Source organism: Pleurodeles waltl, chromosome 3_1, assembly GCF_031143425.1.
Source record: "Pleurodeles waltl isolate 20211129_DDA chromosome 3_1, aPleWal1.hap1.20221129, whole genome shotgun sequence".
NCBI classification, from domain to species: domain Eukaryota; kingdom Metazoa; phylum Chordata; class Amphibia; order Caudata; family Salamandridae; genus Pleurodeles; species Pleurodeles waltl.
In genome coordinates this window covers 1705779056-1705799465 of record NC_090440.1, presented here as the reverse complement: position 1 = coordinate 1705799465, position 20410 = coordinate 1705779056, and the positions used below count along the sequence as shown (strand labels likewise).

Genomic DNA, 20410 nt, shown 5'->3' with positions numbered 1-20410 from the left:
TAATTCCTGACTCTTATTGATTACTAATGCTATTGATTATCATTGATTATTAATGTTAGTGATTGGTTACTGATTATTGATCTGCATATACTGAATCTATGGTGGGAACTTCTTAAATGCGAGTCAAAAGGTTCATCGACCTATTGCGTCCCCTTGAAAGTTTACTTATTAAGGTCCGACGTGCTAACACCCTCCACTTAGGAACAGCACGCTCCCTTGGGACTTCAGAAAGAAACTCAAGACATGGCCCTCCAACTGGGACCTTGCACCTTCAGTGCCCAGATACCCTCAGGGGTGATAGTGCAGTGCTTTACAAATACTGATTGGTGGATTCATGAGATGAAGAATTAGTACTCAAATCCGTACCTTTAGAGCTTTTGGATGCTAGTCACTGTGAGGACATGTTAACATTAAGGCCCATGTTTATATTTTTTTAGCGCCGCATTTGCATCATTTCTTGACGCAAAATCGGGGCAAACTTACAAAATACAATTGTATTTTGTAAGTTTGCGCTGCTTTTGCGTCAAAAAATGACGCAAATGCGACGCTAAAAAAGTATAAATATGGCCCTCAATTTCTAAATGTTCAACTTTGAAATTTCATACACCTGCCTTCTGGCCTGTACCGCCTATGTAGAGGTGATGTATTAATAGTTAAAAATGAGGTTTTGACCTATCAAAAGGGTGTATTTTAACAGGTTGAATTGCAGTTTTTACAGTGCTTCAGTCACCTACAATAGTAGGCCTGATGCCATGTTTTGGACTGCCACTGTTGTGGACGACACAACAGGTGCTGCAGTCCAGTAGCGGCATTTAACTTCCAGCTGCAGAGTACACTTTGAACCATTTACTCTGGACCTATAGGTAAGTTAAATATAACAATTAGGAATAGGCCAGTCAACCATGTTTAAAGGGGGGCATAGGCACTTTAGCACTTGTAAGCAAAGTTCATAGAGTTCTAAAGCCAGTAAAAATATAGGATCCAGCAAAAGACGAGAAATCCGGAGTGATTACATAGAAAAAGAGGATTTCCTCCAAAAATCATTCATAATTTCTATTCCTACAGGTCCTTTCATAATTACCAAAATGTGACTGAACAGCAAACACGTGGCTATTGGGTCTCCGTATATTTCTGCTGAGTGAAACTTTGAATTTGTGAAGAGACAAGGCACACGTCTTCATAATGTCACGTATTTGTATCTCTACTCTCAGCTGTAGATTCCTGGGAAATCTAGTAGGCCAAAGGGACTCCTATTAAATACGTAGTTGAAATAACTAAATTTACTTTCACTCTTGGCCCAAAGCTAGAGGAGAGCATTAAATGAGTGACCTTTACCTATGTAAATCAGTTACCCTTGGGGTATTTTTGGTCCCAGGTAGTGCAGTCGCTTATGGACACTTGTGCTTTGCATTATTGGGAATCCTTGATGGGATTCTTTTTACAAGACTGGTTGAATTTGCCTTGTTCTGTTTCAATGGAACACCTCACTGCGGTAAAGAATGAAAATAATCAAATTTCTATAGGATAATGCACCTTGTTCAGGGTAGTTGGAAAGGAGCCATAATGGCATAAATGTTTGGCCCAAGGTATTAATAGTGTTATTGATCTTTTCCATATGCTTAGTCACAACCATCCCACTTCATCATTGAGAATATGTACATTTGTGTAAAGTTTAAAAATCCAACATTGTGTTTTTCTACCAATGCATGCAAGTGATCATGTATCTATCATTTTGGGGCTTACGTTTTTTCAAGGATATTCCCATGTAGGCCTTCCACCTTGTGATTCATTTGGAGTATAGGCTACTAGTCGGTTGTTAATCTTGTGCTGGAAATACCGCTCTTATGTTTTTATTTCATGAGTATCATTTTCCATGTTGCAGGGGCAGTCTATTGAAAAGATAACATTACCATGTTTACAGGTCATATGTTTTTGTTACTCCCATTGAGAACTCAGGAGTATCTCTACGAAGGTGGTCATTTTGTTTGGTTGCAAATAGTACATTGTCCTCACAAGATGTCCTCGTGCAGAAGAAACATACTAAATAGAAATCCGAGTTTGCAATGCATTTGTCTGTCTGGATCTCGTGTCAATGACTTAGATGTTAATGTTCTTTCTTACGAAGAATGTAAATGGTGTTTTTTTCAATGCTGTTAACAAGCGGGGCCCCTCTGATGTTTCTGGGTACTCTCTGTTTATCTCCAAAGATAAGGTTCATGGGGAATCCTCTTTGTGTGGCCTATTGCTAAGATGATTTGCTTGATTATTGAAAATGTTAGCACTGGAACAGTTTCTCTCAATACTCAGGAAATGCCCATGCAGGAGAATATTTTTTGGGGATTTTGGATCATAAATATCAAAACTCCACAAAACGTTTTTGCCCTTGTTTTTACATGTCTTTTATTTTTTAATAACCTATCTTTGGCCTCAGTCACTGAGTCTAGGAAAAATAGACGGTGTCTCTCCGTGATGATAGTAAAATTAAATTTATTTTGTCTATTAACTGAATTTAAGAATCCTTCAACCATAAAGTCACCTCCTCTTCGAATAATCAATATATTATTACTATGGGGGGTCATTACAACCCTGGCGGATGGCGGAGAACCGGCGGTAAGACCGCCAACAGGCTGGCGGTCTTACCTTGGGGAATTATGACCATGGCGGTTACCGCCATGGTCATCCGCCGGTTCTCTGTTCCGCCCGCCAGGGCGGAGACGACCGCCGGGCTGGAGACCTGGGTCTTCAGCCCGGCGGCCGTCACTATACCGCCGGCGGTATTTTGACCCGGCTTACCGCCGTGGATTTCCAGCGGTTTCAACCACCATGAAATCCATGGCGGTAAGCACTATCAGTGCCAGGGAATTCCTTCCCTGGCACTGGTAGGGGTCTCCCCCACCATGAAATCCATGGCGGTAAGCACTATCAGTGCCAGGGAATTCCTTCCCTGGCACTGATAGGGGTCTCCCCCACCCCGACTCCATCCCCTACACCCCCCACCAACCCTGCCACCCCCCAAAGGTGGCAGGGCCCCCCTCCCCACCCCGACCCCCAACATAACATAACTCACACACACCCGACACGCATGCAGGCACCACCAACACACACACGCACACACACCGACATACATGCCTACATCCACACACACAGTCAGACACACACACCCACATTCAAACATACACGCACACATCCATACAGACATACCCACAGCCATACACACACTCATTCCCATACACACAACACCCCGCAAGCAGACACGCACTCACACACCCCCTCTACATACGCACACCCCCATGCATGCACACAACACACAACACCCCTCCCACCCCCCTCCCCTAACGGACGATCGACTTACCTGGTCCGTCGATCCTCTGGGAGGGGATGGGAGCCATGGGGGCAGCTCCGCCGGCACCACACTGCCAACAGAACACCGCCACGGCGAATCACAGGACATGATTCGCTGGGCGGTGTTCTGTTGGCGTGGCGGTGGAGCAACCTCCACTTCTGCGCCACCCGCAAGTATGGCTGTTGGCGGCTCTCCGTCAGAATAACGACGGAGAGCAGCCAACAGTCATAATTCGCCGAGCGGCAAACCGTCTGCACAGGCGGTCTTCCGCACGGCGGTCCCTCAGCGGTCTTGCAAAAAGATCGCCGAGGTCTTAATGACCCCCTATATCTTTTCTAAAAGTTTATTTTTTCACAATACAGATTGGTGTTAGAAATAGTGTTGATTTCAAAAGAATGTAATTATAAATTTTCTAGGTGTGGAACCAGAGGACGGCCTGGGGAAAGCTCCCCTATCCCCGAATTTGTAGGTACAATTAATCTTTAAATCTGAAGTCTTTTGTGCGTGGTATGCCATCACAAATTGGACACGAGTATGGTAAGTCCATTCGCTTGATTCCAATTTTTTTCTTGTGGGATATAGTGTCTCCTGCTCGTATAGAGCATTTCAACATCCAGGCTGATACACATCTGTTTGGTAAGATCGAATTGGATACCATTAAGCAGATTTAAGGTTTCTTTTGTATCTTTTAGAAAGGCAAGCATGTGAACAGCTTAGTGGTTAAGATTGAAGCCAACAAATTATGATAAAGGGTCTAATAAAAACCTATGCCTCACAAAACAGATTTATTGGGGGCGACAACTTGCATTTATTAATCTATGGTAGAGCGCTTTGATTCTCTGTGATCGAGAGTTCAGTTTTTTTTATTTTGAGATCCAGTGTGCAGGTGTCACTTCCTCTATTTGGGAAATTATTGCTCTCTTAATGTGTTTCTTCAGTCAATTGCATCTTATTGTATCTAGGAAAGTTTGATATTGTTCTTACTAGATTTTGACTTCAAGACAATCACTTTTAGCTGCGATAGATGTGCATTTAATTTCGACTTTTTAGGTTTTGTGGCTTCAGGATATATGAGTATGTCTGCTAGGGGCTTTCACACCTTCCTCCAAACACATTTCAAAGTTGGCCCTCTGTGAACAGCAAACATTAGATTGCATGCTTGTTACTTGAGTCTTCAGTGACCTGCAGGCGTGGACACCAGTACATCAAACGTGACATTACAAGCCATTTCACCCCTGGTGATATATCAGGTTGACCCATTGTCCTGCCCTATCTATGCCCCTCCTATTTTTTTCTGAGGGGCGGTGGGAAGGGAGAGCAGTGCAAACTACAGAAATTTGAAGATAACTTTTAAAACCGAAACTGATTTATATAACTATCACTACCTTTAAGGCCTCTGACCTCAGGGTAGCATGGAACAAACTGGCAAGCCTGGGTAGCAATGGATGCACTTGGTTACCTCTGCTTTTCGTCAATTCCACAACGAACCATGTCTGAGAGTGACTGTACTACTGAATATCGACATCAACAATATTGTGGTACAAGAATAACAAAGAAAGAATATTGAGGGGCGAAATATGGAAAGGTAAATACATGTAGGAAAGTATAGATTTACTATTCCTAAATCCACATTCAAGTACCTTGAAAATACATGTGTCATGTAGGTACATATACGTGGAGTTCAGTATAGAGAATCTAGACTTACTTACCTGTTGATATTTAATTTTCAATATTCTGTCCTTGATATTTCGTCCTACTGATATTGTAGTTTAAATATTCAAAGGACACACCTATAGAGTGCCCCAAGTCTGTCCACACCAGCTGACCCCCTCCTCTCCACCCATTTAGAGCATGGCACTCATGTCACTGCACAGGCCATTAAAAGAGTATGATTATATTCTTTCCCCCTGATATAGGGATAGGTATATAGGGTGTAATCCCCCTCACTAGCACTCATTTTTTGTATGAACATTAGTGAATGAGACTTTGCAGCACAGGAAGGAGGTATTCCAATGTCCAGTCTTTATTCCACCTTCCACGTAAGTTGTCTGTGCCTGGTCAGAGCTTGAGAGGTATGCCGAGGCTTGTATCTGGGTGCATCTCTCCTGAAGGAGGAAAACACACACTGAAGGCCCTCATTATACTTTTTTTGCGCCGCATTACCGTCATTTATTGACGCAAAAGCAGCGCAAACTTACAAAATACAATTGTATTTTGTAAGTTTGCGACGCTTTTGCATCAAAAAATGACGGTAATGCAGTGCAAACAAAGTATAAATCAGGGCCTGAATGTGCTACACAACTGTTCCTGCCACTCATCCTGAACTGTTCCTGCCACTCATCACAAATGTTGCAAAATATAGGAGCTTTAATGACCATGCAGCACATTTTTTTTCTTGCTGTGAAATCTCCTTGTGAATCTCCTTGTGAATGTTCTCATGAATAAAGGGGTGTGAGTTAAACGTTTTATTAATCTGGCCCAGCTTCAGCTTTTTGTGCTTTCTTCCCCTTCTTCTATATGCAACCATTAACGTCGATCACAGATTTCCTGCGCTTCAGAGATTGCCCCTTCCTCTTTGTAGCAGAGTTTAATCTTTTAGCAGAAAGGGTAAATAATGTTGTAGGTGGATACAGTGGGATTAATTGATAACACCTTCATTTAAATTTCCCAGGAGGAGATGTTGCCTAGAGATCAGAGCTGTTGGTTTTAAAACTGGAGAACCAGAATCGAGCCACTGTGTAGGCTCAACAATCTGTGATTCTGAGCAAATCATTTCATTTAAGTGTATCTTAAAACAAAGAATCTGATCTTGTGTAATGTAATCTGGTGCTCATGTAAAGCAGAGCTCCAGTGCCCCTATGCCTGGCTTTATCGTCACTCTCATGTTGCTTTTTATTCAATGGTTTACCATTTCCATCTTGTGTTTCTTCCTCACATGAATCACAGCTTCTTTACTTATGTCCTTCCACTGCTTACTTTTAGGGGACTACTTTTTTCTTTTTGTTTAAGGAGTCCATGAGAGTGCATGTGTTTTCCAATTGTCACCCTCATGTGCTTCTCCCCACACAAGTGCTCCTTGTTGCTCTCTCTCTTTTCCGCTCCATATTGCTTTCCCTTAGTTGTGTTCTTCTCTTCAGTTCCCTTGGTGGCTCTTCTCCTCCAGTGCTTTCTGCCTCACCCACTCCTCTGTTATCCTTCCTGCCCCCAGAGTCCTATTTTTTAAGTTACATGTTTGCATTTTTTAGGTTTCTTAAAAAATGCACCTGTGCCTTAATTCTGTTTTTTCCACCTCGGATAAGTTGACAAAAAACACAAGGGTCACCCACGTCATTTTTGTGGCATGTGCATTCTTGGTTACCCATGTGCACTTCCAAAAGGATGCATGCACTCGCATATGCAGGGCTTTAAGTTGGATGAAAAAAGTGCGGGGTCCCTGAGAGTGGCTAGGCCTACATAGTTAAGGACATAGCTTAAACCTAAACTCTACCCTCACATTTGCATAGAATCACAACTGTGATTGGCATTCATGACCATTGCTCTGAGCTTGTTACAGAGAGGCCAAGGATTGTATGCCATGTATTCTGAACATCTTTTTGCCCCACTAAGCACTGCCTTCATCCTGAACTCAATGTAGCCCTAAGACCTGGATGCGACTCAATTCAAGTTGTACACTAGACAAGAGTAATATGCTGCCTGACTAAAACGTGAGACAATATCCTGGAATAGGCAAACACTCATAGGGAATGCACAATTAAGTAGTGCACGTGAAATATAAACAGGAAGGATGTTGATTCCTCTGCTGTTTTCCTCTGCAATCTTCTTCTGTGTTCTTCTGTTCTTCTCTTCTGTTCTTCTGTTCTTCCCTTCTGTTCTTCTGTGTTCTTCCGGTCTTCTGTGTTCTTCTTCTCTGTTCTTCTCGGTGCTTCTGTGTTCTTCTTCTCGGTTCTTCTCTGTTCTTCTCTGTTCTTCTCTGTTCTTCTGCTCTTCCGATCTTCTGTTCTTCTGGTCTTCTGGTCTTCTGGTCTTCTGGTCTTCTGTCTTCTGCTCTTCTACCTCCTCCGTCTTCTTCCCCCGAGCCTGCCCTCCTGCTCCTTCCTCATCCCCCTCCCTCACTCGCCTCCCCCTCTCTCACCCCTAGCTAACCCGTTCGCTATCTACCTCCCTCACTCCTCCTATCTTCCTATCTCTCTAGCTCCCTATCTCACTATCTAACTCCCCCACTCTCCACCTCCTCCTACCTACCTATCTGTCTATCTATCTATTTCCCTATCTATCGACTTCTCTATCTATTTTCTCTATCTATTTCTCTATCTCTCCCCCCCTCCCGCCACCCCCTCTACTACCTATCTCCCTATCCTCTCACTCTACCTCTCTCCCTCACCCACCTCTACAACCCCCCCTCCCCTATCTTCACAACCCTACTCCTATCTCTCTCCCTAATCTCCAAACCTCCTAACACTCACCCTCCTCCACCCTAAACCCCCTCCCCCAGCTCCTCTCACTCTACCTGTCCCCTCCCCCTCCCTCGCGCTTTCCCGCCGCGACCTCCTGCACGCCCCCGCCCCCCAGCTCCCATTCGCCCCCAGCTGACCCCTCCCCCCCCCTCCTACCTCTTATGGCGGCCGCTGCGCGACAGTGGTAGCGACCCTTGACCCAAGGGTAGGTCGCTCCCCCTGCCGCTGCAGCTCCTCCAAGTTCCCGAGTTCCTGTGTTCCTGAGACCCACCTAACTGTAAGTACCCCCCTCCTCCCAGCCCCTCGCCCTGCCCCGCGCCACTCACCTTCTCTCCTGCTCCTGCTTCTTTTCCTCCTCTCTGTCTCTTCCTCCTCGCTCCCCCTCTGCAATCTTCTTCTGTGTTCTTCTGTTCTTCCCTTCTGTTCTTCTGTGTTCTTCCGGTCTTCTGTGTTCTTCTTCTCTGTTCTTCTCGGTGCTTCTGTGTTCTTCTTCTCGGTTCTTCTCTGTTCTTCTCTGTTCTTCTCTGTTCTTCTGCTCGTCCGATCTTCTGTTCTTCTGTTCTTCTGGTCTTCTGGTCTTCTGTCTTCTGCTCTTCTACCTCCTCCGTCTTCTTCCCCCGAGCCTGCCCTCCTGCTCCTTCCTCATCCCCCTCCCTCACTCGCCTCCCCCTCTCTCACCCATAGCTAACCCGTTCGCTATCTACCTCCCTCACTCCTCCTATCTTCCTATCTCTCTAGCTCCCTATCTCACTATCTAACTCCCCCACTCTCCACCTCCTCCTACCTACCTATCTGTCTATCTATCTATTTCCCTATCTATCGACTTCTCTATCTATTTTCTCTATCTATTTCTCTATCTCTCCCCCCCTCCCGCCACCCCCTCTACTACCTATCTCCCTATCCTCTCACTCTACCTCTCTCCCTCACCCACCTCTACAACCCCCTCCCCTATCTTCACAACCCTACTCCTATCTCTCTCCCTAATCTCCAAACCTCCTAACACTCACCCTCCTCCACCCTAAACCCCCTCCCCCAGCTCCTCTCACTCTACCTGTCCCCCCCCTCCCTCGCGCTTTCCCGCCGCGACCTCCTGCACGCCCCCGCCCCCCAGCTCCCATTCGCCCCCAGCTGACCCCTCCCCCCCCTCCTACCTCTTATGGCGGCCGCTGCGCGACAGTGGTAGCGACCCTTGACCCAAGGGTAGGTCGCTCCCCCTGCCGCTGCAGCTCCTCCAAGTTCCCGAGTTCCTGTGTTCCTGAGACCCACCTAACTGTAAGTACCCCCCTCCTCCCAGCCCCTCGCCCTGCCCCGCGCCACTCACCTTCTCTCCTGCTCCTGCTTCTTTTCCTCCTCTCTGTCTCTTCCTCCTCGCTCCCCCTCTGCAATCTTCTTCTGTGTTCTTCTGTTCTTCTCTTCTGTTCTTCTGTTCTTCCCTTCTGTTCTTCTGTGTTCTTCCGGTCTTCTGTGTTCTTCTTCTCTGTTCTTCTCGGTGCTTCTGTGTTCTTCTTCTCGGTTCTTCTCTGTTCTTCTCTGTTCTTCTCTGTTCTTCTGCTCTTCCGATCTTCTGTTCTTCTGTTCTTCTGTTCTTCTGGTCTTCTGGTCTTCTGGTCTTCTGTCTTCTGCTCTTCTACCTCCTCCGTCTTCTTCCCCCGAGCCTGCCCTCCTGCTCCTTCCTCATCCCCCTCCCTCACTCGCCTCCCCCTCTCTCACCCCTAGCTAACCCGTTCGCTATCTACCTCCCTCACTCCTCCTATCTTCCTATCTCTCTAGCTCCCTATCTCACTATCTAACTCCCCCACTCTCCACCTCCTCCTACCTACCTATCTGTCTATCTATCTATTTCCCTATCTATCGACTTCTCTATCTATTTTCTCTATCTATTTCTCTATCTCTCCCCCCTCCCGCCACCCCCTCTACTACCTATCTCCCTATCCTCTCACTCTACCTCTCTCCCTCACCCACCTCTACAACCCCCCCTCCCCTATCTTCACAACCCTACTCCTATCTCTCTCCCTAATCTCCAAACCTCCTAACACTCACCCTCCTCCACCCTAAACCCCCTCCCCCAGCTCCTCTCACTCTACCTGTCCCCCCCCCCCTCCCTCGCGCTTTCCCGCCGCGACCTCCTGCACGCCCCCGCCCCCCAGCTCCCATTCGCCCCCAGCTGACCCCTCCCCCCCCTCCTACCTCTTATGGCGCCCGCTGCGCGACAGTGGTAGCGACCCTTGACCCAAGGGTAGGTCGCTCCCCCTGCAGCTCCTCCAAGTTCCCGAGTTCCTGTGTTCCTGAGACCCACCTAACTGTAAGTACCCCCCTCCTCCCAGCCCCTCGCCCTGCCCCGCGCCACTCACCTTCTCTCCTGCTCCTGCTTCTTTTCCTCCTCTCTGTCTCTTCCTCCTCGCTCCCCCTCTGCAATCTTCTTCTGTGTTCTTCTGTTCTTCTCTTCTGTTCTTCTGTTCTTCCCTTCTGTTCTTCTGTGTTCTTCCGGTCTTCTGTGTTCTTCTTCTCTGTTCTTCTCGGTGCTTCTGTGTTCTTCTTCTCGGTTCTTCTCTGTTCTTCTCTGTTCTTCTCTGTTCTTCTCTGTTCTTCTGTTCTTCTGTTCTTCTGGTCTTCTGGTCTTCTGGTCTTCTGGTCTTCTGTCTTCTGCTCTTCTACCTCCTCCGTCTTCTTCCCCCGAGCCTGCCCTCCTGCTCCTTCCTCATCCCCCTCCCTCACTCGCCTCCCCCTCTCTCACCCCTAGCTAACCCGTTCGCTATCTACCTCCCTCACTCCTCCTATCTTCCTATCTCTCTAGCTCCCTATCTCACTATCTAACTCCCCCACTCTCCACCTCCTCCTACCTACCTATCTGTCTATCTATCTATTTCCCTATCTATCGACTTCTCTATCTATTTTCTCTATCTATTTCTCTATCTCTCCCCCCCTCCCGCCACCCCCTCTACTACCTATCTCCCTATCCTCTCACTCTACCTCTCTCCCTCACCCACCTCTACAACCCCCCCTCCCCTATCTTCACAACCCTACTCCTATCTCTCTCCCTAATCTCCAAACCTCCTAACACTCACCCTCCTCCACCCTAAACCCCCTCCCCCAGCTCCTCTCACTCTACCTGTCCCCCCCCTCCCTCGCGCTTTCCCGCCGCGACCTCCTGCACGCCCCCGCCCCCCAGCTCCCATTCGCCCCCAGCTGACCCCTCCCCCCCCCCCTCCTACCTCTTATGGCGGCCGCTGCGCGACAGTGGTAGCGACCCTTGACCCAAGGGTAGGTCGCTCCCCCTGCCGCTGCAGCTCCTCCAAGTTCCCGAGTTCCTGTGTTCCTGAGACCCACCTAACTGTAAGTACCCCCCTCCTCCCAGCCCCTCGCCCTTCCCCGCGCCACTCACCTTCTCTCCTGCTCCTGCTTCTTTTCCTCCTCTCTGTCTCTTCCTCCTCGCTCCCCCTCTGCAATCTTCTTCTGTGTTCTTCTGTTCTTCTCTTCTGTTCTTCTGTTCTTCCCTTCTGTTCTTCTGTGTTCTTCCGGTCTTCTGTGTTCTTCTTCTCTGTTCTTCTCGGTGCTTCTGTGTTCTTCTTCTCGGTTCTTCTCTGTTCTTCTCTGTTCTTCTCTGTTCTTCTCTGTTCTTCTGCTCTTCCGATCTTCTGTTCTTCTGTTCTTCTGTTCTTCTGGTCTTCTGGTCTTCTGGTCTTCTGTCTTCTGCTCTTCTACCTCCTCCGTCTTCTTCCCCCGAGCCTGCCCTCCTGCTCCTTCCTCATCCCCCTCCCTCACTCGCCTCCCCCTCTCTCACCCCTAGCTAACCCGTTCGCTATCTACCTCCCTCACTCCTCCTATCTTCCTATCTCTCTAGCTCCCTATCTCACTATCTAACTCCCCCACTCTCCACCTCCTCCTACCTACCTATCTGTCTATCTATCTATTTCCCTATCTATCGACTTCTCTATCTATTTTCTTTATCTATTTCTCTATCTCTCCCCCCTCCCGCCACCCCCTCTACTACCTATCTCCCTATCCTCTCACTCTACCTCTCTCCCTCACCCACCTCTACAACCCCCCCTCCCCTATCTTCACAACCCTACTCCTATCTCTCTCCCTAATCTCCAAACCTCCTAACACTCACCCTCCTCCACCCTAAACCCCCTCCCCCAGCTCCTCTCACTCTACCTGTCCCCCCCTCCCTCGCGCTTTCCCGCCGCGACCTCCTGCACGCCCCCGCCCCCCAGCTCCCATTCGCCCCCAGCTGACCCCTCCCCCCCCCTCCTACCTCTTATGGCGGCCGCTGCGCGACAGTGGTAGCGACCCTTGACCCAAGGGTAGGTCGCTCCCCCTGCCGCTGCAGCTCCTCCAAGTTCCCGAGTTCCTGTGTTCCTGAGACCCACCTAACTGTAAGTACCCCCCTCCTCCCAGCCCCTCGCCCTGCCCCGCGCCACTCACCTTCTCTCCTGCTCCTGCTTCTTTTCCTCCTCTCTGTCTCTTCCTCCTCGCTCCCCCTCTGCAATCTTCTTCTGTGTTCTTCTGTTCTTCTCTTCTGTTCTTCTGTTCTTCCCTTCTGTTCTTCTGTGTTCTTCCGGTCTTCTGTGTTCTTCTTCTCTGTTCTTCTCGGTGCTTCTGTGTTCTTCTTCTCGGTTCTTCTCTGTTCTTCTCTGTTCTTCTCTGTTCTTCTCTGTTCTTCTGCTCTTCCGATCTTCTGTTCTTCTGGTCTTCTGTCTTCTGCTCTTCTACCTCCTCCGTCTTCTTCCCCCGAGCCTGCCCTCCTGCTCCTTCCTCATCCCCCTCCCTCACTCGCCTCCCCCTCTCTCACCCCTAGCTAACCCGTTCGCTATCTACCTCCCTCACTCCTCCTATCTTCCTATCTCTCTAGCTCCCTATCTCACTATCTAACTCCCCCACTCTCCACCTCCTCCTACCTATCTGTCTATCTATCTATTTCCCTATCTATCGACTTCTCTATCTATTTTCTCTATCTATTTCTCTATCTCTCCCCCCCTCCCGCCACCCCCTCTACTACCTATCTCCCTATCCTCTCACTCTACCTCTCTCCCTCACCCACCTCTACAACGCCCCCTCCCCTATCTTCACAACCCTACTCCTATCTCTCTCCCTAATCTCCAAACCTCCTAACACTCACCCTCCTCCACCCTAAACCCCCTCCCCCAGCTCCTCTCACTCTACCTGTCCCCCCCCTCCCTCGCGCTTTCCCGCCGTGACCTCCTGCACGCCCCCGCCACCCAGCTCCCATTCGCCCCCAGCTGACCCCTCCCCCCCCCTCCTACCTCTTATGGCGGCCGCTGCGCGACGGCGCAGCGGGCACGCGCAGCGGGCACGCCGCTGGCGCGCCGGAGGCGCGCCAGAGGCAAGCCCGTCTGCACCCGTCCGCGCCTGGCCCGCGCCCAGCGCCACGACCCCTGGTCCCCAGCTCCCCCAAGCCCCGCTGATCCGCTACGACCCCACCACCCTCCACGCCCTCAACCCAGGGCGCTCCAAAACCTGCTTCCTAGCTCACCCCAAACGCACCCATGGACCCTTCGCCTGCAACTCCTGCAAACGCATCTTCCACCACGCAACTACCACGACCACAAGCCCACGCGCCATCAACCACCTCAAGTGCATCCTGATCAACGCTCGTTCCGTCCACAAGCACGCCGTTGAACTTTGGGACCTCCTGGACTCCACAGCCCCGGACGTCGCCTTCATCACGGAGACATGGATGAACGCCTCCTCTGCTCCAGACATCGCTACCCGCCATCCCCGAAGGCTACAAGATCTCCAGAAAAGACCGCACCAACCAAGTAGGAGGAGGTGTCGCCATCATCTTCAAAGACTCCATCAGCGTCACCACCTCCACCGAAGACCCCCCCCTCGCCGCTGAACACCTGCATTTTCAGATTCGCACCGACCCAAGGACCACCCTCAGAGGATCCCTCGTCTACCGTCCTCCCGGACCTCGCGCCTCTTTCAGTGACGCCATCGCCGACTTCATCTCCCCGCACGCCCTCGCCTCACCGGACTACATCCTCCTAGGCGACCTCAACTTCCATCTGGAACAAAACAACGACCCCAACACCACCACCCTGCTCGACAACCTCGCCAACCTCGGCCTCAAACAACTGGTGAACACCGCCACCCACATCGCCGGACACACGCTCGACCCTATCTTCTCCGCCAGCAAACACGTCTTCTTCAGCCACACCTCTGCCCTACACTGGACCGACCACAGCTGCGTCCACTTCACATTCCGACGCGAGACCTCCCACCTCCGCACTCAACCCATCCCTCATCGACAGTGGAACAAGATCCCTGAAGAGCAACTCTTCTCCGCTCTCGCCGCCAACCAACCCACCCTCACCACCGACCCCAACGACGCAGCTCTCAACCTCACAAACTGGATCTCCAACTGCGCTGACAACCTTGCTCCCCTCAAACGCACGCATCGACAGACCAACACCAAAAAACCTCTCTGGTTCTCTGACACCCTCAAAGAATCAAAGAAAACTTGTCGTGCCCTTGAGAAGGCCTGGCGCAAGGACCACACCGCTGACAACATGACCGCCCTCAAGAACGCTACACGCGAACACCACCACCTGATCCGCACTGCCAAAAGGAACTTTTTCACCGACAGACTAGACAAAAACAGCCACAACAGCAGAGAACTCTTCAGCATCGTCAAAGAGTTCTCCAACCCCAGCGCCAGCGCCAACGCCGTCACGCCCTCACAGGATTTGTGCGAATCCCTCGCCACTTTCTTCCATCGCAAGATCAGCGACCTCCACGACAGCTTCGGACACCAGACCCAACCATACACCACTGAACCCGCTTCCCCGGACATCACCCTCAACAACTGGACCCACATCAACACGGAAGAAGCCAAATCCATCATGAACTCTATCCACTCCGGCGCCCCTTTGGACCCCTGCCCGCACTTCATCTTTAACAAAGCCGACGACATCATCGCCCCGCACCTCCAGACCGTCATCAACTCTTCTTTTTCTTCTGCTACCTTCCCCGAATGCTGGAAGCACGCTGAAGTCAACGCCCTACTAAAGAAACCTACGGCTGACCCAAGCGACCTGAAAAACTTCCGCCCCATCTCTCTTCTACCTTTCCCAGCCAAGGTAATAGAAAAGACCGTCAACAAACAGCTGACCACCTTCCTGGAAGACAACAACCTGCTCGACCCTTCACAAACCGGATTCCGAACCAACCACAGCACGGAAACCGCCCTCATCTCAGTCACAGACGACATCAGAACCCTGATGGACAACGGTGAAACAGTCGCCCTCATTCTCCTCGACCTCTCGGCTGCCTTTGACACCGTCTGTCACCGCACCCTAATCACCCGCCTACGCTCCACCGGGATCCAAGGCCAGGCCCTGGACTGGATCGCCTCCTTCCTCGCTAACCGCTCCCAAAGAGTTTACCTCCCTCCGTTTCGCTCAGAACCCACCAAGATCATCTGCGGCGTACCTCAAGGCTCATCGCTCAGCCCGACACTCTTCAATGTCTACATGAGCCCCCTCGCCGACATCGTACGCAAGCACGACATCATCATCACCTCCTACGCCGACGACACCCAACTTGTACTCTCCCTCACCAAGGACCCCGCCAGCGCCAAGACCAACCTACAAGAGGGTATGAAGGACGTCGCAGATTGGATGAGGCTCAGCCGCCTAAAGCTGAACTCTGAAAAAACGGAAGTCCTCATCCTCGGCAACACCCCGTCCGCCTGGGACGACTCCTGGTGGCCCACGGCCCTCGGCACCGCACCGACCCCCGCAGACCACGCCCGCAACCTCGGCTTCATCTTGGACCCTCTTCTCACCATGACCAAGCAAGTCAACGCCGTGTCCTCCGCCTGCTTCCTCACTCTCCGCATGCTCCGTAAGATCTTCCGCTGGATCCCCGCCGACACCAGAAAAACCGTGACCCACGCCCTCGTCACGAGCCGCCTGGACTACGGCAACACCCTCTACGCCGGGACCACAGCCAAACTCCAAAACCGCCTGCAACGCATCCAAAACGCCTCGGCCCGCCTCATCCTCGATGTACCCCGCAACAGCCACATCTCCGCACACCTGAGACACCTGCATTGGCTCCCAGTCAGCAAAAGGATCACCTTCCGTCTTCTCACCCACGCACACAAAGCCCTCCACAACAAGGGACCGGAATACCTCAACAGACGCCTCAGCTTCTACGTCCCCACCCGCCCCCTCCGCTCCGCTGGCCTCGCACTTGCTGCCGTCCCTCGCACCCGCCGCTCCACGGCGGGTGGGAGATCTTTCTCCTTCCTGGCGGCCAAGACCTGGAACTCCCTCCCCACCAGCCTCAGGACCACCCAGGACCACTCCGCTTTCCGGAGACTCCTAAAGACTTGGCTGTTCGAGCAGCGATAACCCCCCCTTTCCCCCCTAGCGCCTTGAGACCCGCACGGGTGAGTAGCGCGCTTTATAAATGTTAATGATTTGATTTGATTTGATTTGATTTGATTTGATTCCCTTAACTTTTTTAGATTCATTGTTCAAAAATCAATTAGTCTTTTCCCTGAAAAGTTTAGGACTTAATTACGGGGCCCAAAACGACCCGTTTTAATGTCTGTTTTAAATTACTACCGGTCTGAGATCAGAAGGGACCCAGCCCACTCGGACCCCTGCGTTTATTTCATGTTATCCTTTCTGTGTTTTTACAGATGATGTACAGCGTGAACAAAAGGCATTGGCAACAGCCAAAAAGTCTCAAGGGTCAGACCTATTGACTTTGCAATGATTGTTTGCAGTTTTATCCAACTCGCCTCGGTGGCCTCATGTCTTTGTGGAAATCAGTAATTATTGTTTGATCTGTTTCAAAGCCTCTTTGACTTTTCTTTCCCATTGCATGCATTGAGGCATTAAATTTACCGCCGTCGAGCCAGATATATGGAAATGGAAAGTTTGAGCTTCAATCTATTGCGCATGTTTGGCACAGAGAAAAACAATTTCCTTTGGAGCAATAAACGTGTCCTCCTGTGTTTGAGATGAAGCCTGCAGGTTAGATCTGGCAGACCTGAGGCAACAACGCATAAGCAGATGCTCTGTGATCCTAGCAGGAGCTGGGAACACGAGGTGAAAGGGATTACGGAAGGGAACATGTGCTCAGCGTCAGAGGGTGCAGACTTTTTGGCTCCCATATATTTTTCCTGGCGTCTACCATTTAGTGTACCCCCCTTGTGCACTGTAGGACAAGGAGCTGCCAGCAGACGCTGCGAGCTCAGTGCTGAGCTACCCACTCTGCTCAGTGCTTAATTTGTAAATAAACAGGTGCCTGTGCTCAAAGCCGTCCTCTTAAACACGCGGCTGCCGCAGTTAAATGTGCGAACATGGAATACTGAAGCAGCGTAATCCTGTAGTTATCTCGGGCCTCTTCAATCCATTTTAACGCACTCCTTGCTCCCTCAGCTAACTCTTGCAGCTTTCTGCTTTCTCTCATTGTGACTCTTTCGTTTTTCTCTTCCTCCGTTTTTCCCATATGTGACTTTTGCTCCCAGTGAGTGCTTGAGGCAGAAAGATAAGCGCCGACCCGCAAAAATAAGTGCCGGTGCTCAGCACCGGAAACAATAAGCACAAATTAAGCACTGACTCTGCTGAGGCATGGTATTAAAGTACAAGCATCACACAGGGAGAGACTGAGTCTTGCTAAAAATCACAAAGAATGCCAGGGTCGAGCAAAGCTTCCATCAGAGTCGACAACCATTAACCCCAACACTCAAAGTAGGGGAGTGGGACATCTGGCAATTTTTTGGCAGGTGCCTCGCATTCGCCAACTCTAAATATTTCCTTAATGGCTCACCAACTAATTCTCCAGGGAGAAACCAACAACTGAGGTGGCCTGGGTCAGGCTGATAAGGATAAAGTGTCTCCGGCTGATACCTGTGCTGTCGCTTTTTATGTCTGAGTGAAGCTCGCAGTGCCACACCCTGCGAGGGAAATTTCACTTTTTCTACTGGCGCTGTGGTTTTCCCATGTGTTAGAGAAAGTTGTACGAGTGCTGCCTAGGAAAGAGAGGAGGAGATGGTGTATTTTTAAAGGAGACATGGCCGCTGCTGTCTGCAATTTACATATTTCAGTTGTGAAGGATATTTGTGCTGCTGCTGTTATTATTATCAAAGATTAGAATTTGCATAACACACAATCTGATAGAGTGTTTTATTGCTTGAATTTCGGTCGTCTGGATTAACAGACGACTTTCAAAACGTTTCCATAGCAGACTGAAGTCTGATCCGCTTTTGTGGTGGTCTGCGTTCAGGGGGGTATGTGTGCCGGTTTTAATGAGTTGTAGAAAAATTTGCTGGGCGAGTCCCGAGGGCTTAATTTACTTACTCGATTGTTGGAGGTTCCCATTTCCCAGCAAATGCATGTGCCCAGAAGCTGACAGTAAGTAACAAATGCTGCTTAATGCCTTAGCCAGTTACTCGCATGCTGTGGGCGTATATTCAGGTGTTCACGAGTCTGCCTCAATGGATGCCGTTGTAAGGTATCGAACCCGCAATATCGGCGGGACAGTATATCGAGGACAAAATATAAAACAAAAAGTAGAAAGGTAAAAATCTCGATTCTTATATTTAACTCCACATGTATGTACATATACAGGACATATATCGCCAAGGTTCATAGATGTGGTGTTAGGAAGAGTAAATCTATACTTCTCTATAGGAACTTGTATTTTGATGGTATATTCTTGTACTGCTGGTGTCGATATTCAGTAGTACAATTTACTGTAAAGTGGCTTGTAGTATATCAGTGGATTTTTTGTTGTGACCACATGCACACCTAACTATATGGCATAACTTCAGTGTGTTCTTTCTGTATACAGAGTTCTGTCTAAAATTTTCTGTGTGACACTGTGTTGTATTTGAGTGCCATTGTGTCCCGTCTGAGCCACATAAGCCATACTGAGCTGTGTTGGGGGTGCCTACTATGTATTGTTCCAAGTGCACAATAGGAATATTTTGAGGAGCGTCTCCAGGATGGATATGTACCTATTTGGTTTGTCGAGTTAGCCTGCACTACAACTTTGAACTTGTTTATTACGTTAAGGCAGATACTATACTATGCTGCTGACATAGTTTTTTCTGTTTCGTTTTTGTGCTAGCTGTGCCATACTTGTTCTCTCTGGCCTGAATCAGAGTTTTTCCAATCTTCTTAAGGGCAATTTGATAAAAATGGCAATGTATGTGTGACCGTATTAAAAATGGCCAAACTTTGCATGTAGGTATATTCTGGCCTGGGACGTTGACATAGTTGGAGAAAAGCACATGACTCTTTCACTAAGGGATGTGCCTGTCTCCATGCTCTACTATGGCTTCCTGCACATGCGCACGGCTGGTAAGTCCATGTCCACCCTAATTACAGGCCATTATGAACTTATAGGTCGACCTTTGGGAGAAACACAAGGTACTTGGATTTCCAAGACCTAATTCCACATAGTTTCCAGAATTCACGCCTTGTTTCCTCACAAATTCTTATTGTCTTTCCAATAGGTTTTACCACGTGTGTTCACGTACCTGGGGCAACTTATAAGCAGGCGGAATTGTATCATCCCTGGACACTGCTCAAACTTACCTGCAATGAGGGCCTCAGACCAAATGTAGTGACAGAAAAGGTCATGTAATTTGGGAAGACCATTGGGTAGAAAGTCTTGTAATAACATGTCCCTCATGTTATTCCCTATTTCCTGTCTCATATTTGTGGTGGCCAGCAAATGGAATGGTAATACTACCTCGTAATAGTAATACTGAGCCCGGTAAGCTCGTCATAGTGATCCTTAGCAGGATGACGTTTTAAATGTAAACATTTTTTGTTATTCACCTTTGCACAAACCAACAATATATCTCACTCACATGCACAAGGAGTAGAGAAATGATTTTGTATACAGGGACACTAATTGTGCCAAAATTGATCTAAGGGTAAGTCGGCTGCAAATATATTTGGTGGTGATGAGAGCAAAAAACTCTCTGTGTGCGGTAAATGAAGAGATTTGTAATGCTTTTAGGCATTAAGGAAATCCTTATAAACTGTATCAATTTTGCAGGGTTATCTTTCCATTCTTTGGCAGGTTCTCTAGTCTTTAAAGGAGCTACCACGGCTCTATCTGACACAGGCTACTCGGGCAGGTGGTTGAGTTAGATCCTAAGGAGCGGTTATAAGGAAGGGTGAGGAGTGAGATGTTATTTTCACCTTCTATGCCTAGGACTTATTCACCATCAGCCATTTGTTCAATATTTTAGAATATCTTTTGGTCGTCGAATGTTAATTTTGCTGTACAAGATTGTGGGTATAACAAAGTGGAAGTTTCGCTGGGGGTTGTGGATGAGTTGAGGTGCAGTTGTAGTGCATTACTTTAAGGCAGACGCTTTTATGAGACTGGTATGCAAAAGGGAACATTTGTTATTGTTGTGATGAGCATGTGTGCTGATTTGTTGTTACATGTTAATATGGGCAGGTGTAGTATAGATTTCAATTGAAGGTTAGTTGTGTTTCTGATCAGATGAACCAGCTCCATGGGGGGTGGGGTTGGGGGCGAGTAGATTGCTAATGACCGTGTTTGAGGAAAAGGAAAGGAGAAAGCAAGAGGTTGGTTAAAGGAATGAGGA

General features: G+C 49.1%; 1 protein-coding gene across 3 annotated transcripts in view; it reads left to right on the top strand.

The window, feature by feature from the left end:
* The window catches only part of IQCA1 (IQ motif containing with AAA domain 1), a 692773-nt gene that overhangs the window by 451807 nt on the left and 220556 nt on the right, over positions 1-20410 (top strand). The window lies entirely within an intron of this gene.